Here is a 4,978-nt window from a genome sequence, read left to right as displayed (position 1 = left end):
TTGCAAGACCTCTGTCTCTTCGGCAAGGCCCGAACTGCTTCAGCTCGCCTTTGAGTGTCCTTAGTCAGAGTGGGCCTCCTGTAATCTGCACAATAATATAAGAAAATCATTAGCTCAGCCCCGAATGTCACCTCAGTCAAAGCACCAAGAGGCAGTTACTTACATAGCGAGTGATAAAGCACAGGGACCACGCCATCCCTATTCACCTCGACAGAATGAAACTGCCACTCTCCCGACACATAGAAGAACTCTTCCTTCCATTTCTTAATTGAGGAGGGGGTATCTAAAACTAAAGAACCTCCCGTCCTTGGCCTAACATTGGTTTACAACCAGCCCAAGTTCCTCTCATCCTCCTTAAAAGTAAACAAGGAATTAAATTGCTCTACTGTAAGCTCGGGATTACCTAGCCTATCCCACAAGATGAGCGTGGCGATCAGTGTTCACCACCCATTTGGACATAATAGAGTGAGAGCTATACCCTTAGAAGACAAAAACTTTTATGAATTCTCAAAAGCCCTGCTCCATGTGTAGGCCGAGCCAAGGTTGTAAGTGCTACGATACTTAGTGAAAATTCCTCCTAAGGAATTCTCAAAAGCCATGTCCCATGTGCAGGCCGAGCTAAAGTCGTATGTGCTACGACACTTAATAGAAATTCCTCCTTAGGAATTTTGAAAAGCTCTGTTCAATGTGCATGCCGAGCTAAGGTCGTATGTGCTACGACACTTAGTAGAAATTCCTCCTTAGAAATTCTCAAAAGCCTTGCTCCATGTGCAAGCTGAGCTAAGGTTGTATGTGCTATGATACTTAGTGGAAATTCCTCCTTAGGAATTCCCAAAAGCCCTGCCACATGCGCAGGCTACACAACATTCCATTATCAAAATTCCACGAAAGGATAAAACAAGTAGTGCATAAAAGGTCAAAAATGTCAATACAATAAAACACGTTCACAAACCAAGTCAACATAAACCATTACAAATGTCAAAATATTAATGTTCAAAAGATTATCCTACCAGAAAACCTATGCAAAACTAGGAGGTGGGGGGGCCTCATTAGCAGCAATATCTTCATCAGCAAAAGAAATATGAACTCTCGCCGTTGGAGCTCCTTCCTCTGCTCCTCAACTGCTTTCTCAAAGAATGCCACGTCGAGCCCAGGCCTTTCTCTCTGGATATGTTTAACCACTTCCTCCAGAGCCACGACATATATGTCCTGGGCCAAGGCATCAAACTCATTTGACGACTTCCAGAGCCCAACTGCCTTCACAGCCTTTACCTCTGCCTCCTCTGCTCTCTTTGTTACAGTCATCGCCCTCTCGTTCGCCTTTTTCACCTTGGTCAAAGCCTCCTCAATCCGGGCTCGCTCCTCTTCAAATATCTTCCTTTCTTTTTCAGCTCGACTTCTGGCCTCCTCCTTCAAGGCTCTCAAGGCTTGATCTCTCCCATTAACCTCTCTTCTTGATCAAGCCTAATGTTCAGCTAGACCCCCATCTGATTGAGCTTCTCCTCATATTCCTTTTCTTTCGAAGTGAATTGGGCCTTCTCAGCCTCCATGCTACTATAAAGGTTGAAGGCTTAGTCCTTAGCTTCCATCAGCTTGTCAAGTTTGAACTTCATCTATTAAAAAAAATTATTAGTCGAACAATTACATGAAATCAGAAGTCTTGGCATATATAACGAAATGAGAGGAATACCTCATCAGCTACCGCCATCATATACAAAATAGAGCGATGGTCGTGGAGCTACACTATCACTAAGGCCTCATCGATGGGCATTTCGTTCAAAAAATGTTGTTCCCTCTTGCCCCAGCTCCTAGTAAGCAGGTTTCGGAGTCTCTCAAGGGCAGAGTAAATATAGCAATAACCTCCTTCGAAGGCTAGGGAGCTCGAAGATAGTCAAGAAAAATTTCAGGCCTATAAGGCTGTCTATATTGGGCCTTTACGAGTTCGGACACCTATCCCATGACTTGGCAGAACTGGTGTCGACAGATGAAGGAGAGATTGGAGCTGGCGAAGGAAGGGTTGGAGAGGGCAAAGTGATGGCGACCACAGGAGATGAGCTCGAAGAGGGCACTGCCTTAAGAACACGTGGGACTATCGGAGTCGAAGTTCGGTTCCTCTTCAACGGGACCTCCTCCTCTATATCCTCAAAATGGCTCTCAGATCGACATGGGACATCTCTCTTCTTCGTCTTTGCTGCAGCCGCAGCCTTGTACCCTAACATTTCTATGCTGTGTACTGAAAATACCCCGTTAAAATCACCCAAGATCTATCTGAACTGGTAGGGACTAATGTGGATGCTATAGCTGCAGAAGGTCCTGAAACCACGGTTTGAATCAAGCCTGCTTGGAAGATGTTGGAATTTGACAGCAAATACTTGCAAGACCTCTGTCTCTTCGGCAAGGCCCGAACTGCTTCAGCTCGCCTTTGAGTGTCCTTAGTCAGAGTGGGCCTCCTGTAATCTGCACAATAATATAAGAAAATCATTAGCTCAGCCCCGAATGTCACCTCAGTCAAAGCACCAAGAGGCAGTTACTTACATAGCGAGTGATAAAGCACAGGGACCACGCCATCCCTATTCACCTCGACAGAATGAAACTGCCACTCTCCCGACACATAGAAGAACTCTTCCTTCCATTTCTTAATTGAGGAGGGGGTATCTAAAACTAAAGAACATCCCGTCCTTGGCCTAACATTGGTTTACAACCAGCCCAAGTTCCTCTCATCCTCCTTAAAAGTAAACAAGGAATTAAATTGCTCTACTGTAAGCTCGGGATTACCTAGCCTATCCCACAAGATGAGCGTGGCGATCAGTGTTCACCACCCATTTGGACATAATAGAGTGAGAGCTATACCCTTAGAAGACAAAAACTTCCAAATGACTCTAAGAATAGGTAGCCTAAGCCCGGCTTGTAGGATAGCAGAATTTAGAGCAACACATCCCATAGGGGGAGCATTAGCACTGTCAGAAGGTTCTGGGATTATCATAACTACCGAGCTCGAAATGTTATATTTCGCCCGCCAACTAACTAACATGTCACCCGTTACAACCGACTTGTAAGAACTGGCTCCCCACTCTACCTGGTCGTTCCCCTCACTACTCCCATAAAAACTGCCTCTTCACCCCTCAGAACCCCCTGTCTCGCTCCATCTCCCTGGGGCGAACCAAGGTAAATGGATTGGCTATCGAGAGTGGGATGGGGGTGAAAATTTACCTACACTCAGACGATGAGCCAGAAGTCAAAGAGATAGATTCTTCCTGCTAATTTTCCCAAGAATGTATTCTGGACTCGTCTGAACTCATGTAAAGATCGAAAAGAAAGTGCGAACAAGAAGGACAAAGAGAAAAAGTGAAAGAATACCTGGGAAATCAAAGGAAAGACGACTCACTCAAAAGGAAAGTATGGTGCACTGGGAGTGTCTTGCTACCTTGGAGATAAAATTCCTTAAAGTGAAAAGAGGAAATGAAAGGCTAAAAGGATCTTAAAAGGAAGAGAAGTCAAAGGGTCTCAATTTGGACCGTCCATCCAAAAAAGGGGGGAAAATCAACGGCTTAAAATGCTGGGTAGCCTAAATGGTGTAGTCTCTTTGTGAAGATTCTCAAAAAAGCTATCTAAAATGCCATACAGCTCACCGCTGTCAGAACATGACACTTGGTTCCGCAATAATTACACTTCTCGAAAAAAGAACCAGTTGAGTAAAAAGGTCAGCTCCCCCTTACAACAGAACTGACCTAGGGGGTGACTGTTGACTACCAAACTCCGATCTAGCAAAAACAATTCGCTAACCCCACCTCAGGTAGATGTGAGTTCGGTCACTGCTCCCAGCTTGGACTTGCCCGTCGTTATCTCAGAAAAACATCATGATTACCCTCTGTCACATCATCCTATCAATCATGCACACTTGCCACAAGTGATGTCACTGCCACCCAAAACCACTTATCCAAAGCCTTGAATCTCAAGTCCCTTGCAGGTCATCATCACCTGGGGAAAACACTGGCACATTGTTACCGACCTCATCGACTAATCAAGGAGAATTCGGCAACCAGAGTTTCGAGCTCGGTACTGTAGTTGATTTGACTTATTTGATGTAATTTCGACCGAAACCAAGTATAAATAGTAGAGTAAAAGTCCTTTGAAGGGCAAGTAAAGATACATACAAAATCAGAATCTAATTACTTTTTCCCCATACATTTTGTAATCCTATATAACAAAAAATTGTCCTCTTTTCTTAAAGTTGGGTTGAGATTAGCCTTGCTAATTTCGACGTTAACAAGTATTTATAAATATTTTATAATTATGTAAAATTAAATGATAAATAAGTTAGTAGTACATATAAATTTCTCAGTATATATAAATAGAACGTAATTAAATATTTAAAAACAGTTTATAAACATCAACCGAATATGCTCTCCCCATCACTTTTTCCCTCCACACACTGCTACATTATAGTTATGTTATTAACAAAATTCCTAATTGTTACTTGATCATGCCTGTGTTTGGTATATATTGAAAATTAATTTTTAACATATTTTGACAAAGATTGATAAAATATATAGCTGAAAATTTGTAGACCCCATAAAATATGTGATAACATTTTAATTATTAATTTTTGACTTCAATTTATAATCTTTATCAAACAAGGTTATATATAGAATCATCCGTAAGCATTATTTGGAATACCAATCACTTCAACTTTCATGAAAAATCGAAATAATGGCTTATGTAATCAACTCTAAAGTCAATAGAACTTGGTCATCTCTTGGTGGGCTATGCTATTGGAACAGGTTCACCTCGGCCTTGTTCAAACAAGGACGGGGCTGAGGTGGCCCATTCGATTACCTTTATTCTCTCTTGGTTTACATGTACGGCACGTACTTTGACAACTGTGCTCCAATGGGAAAAACATTGCTCTGATGGGGTACTTCGAAAACTAATCATATTTATACATTAAATGTTTGGAGATAAGTTAACGACAGTTTAA

The sequence above is a fragment of the Olea europaea genome, chromosome 3 (assembly GCF_002742605.1).
Source record: "Olea europaea var. sylvestris chromosome 3, O_europaea_v1, whole genome shotgun sequence".
Classification (NCBI taxonomy): domain Eukaryota; kingdom Viridiplantae; phylum Streptophyta; class Magnoliopsida; order Lamiales; family Oleaceae; genus Olea; species Olea europaea.
This window is presented reverse-complemented; position numbering follows the sequence as displayed.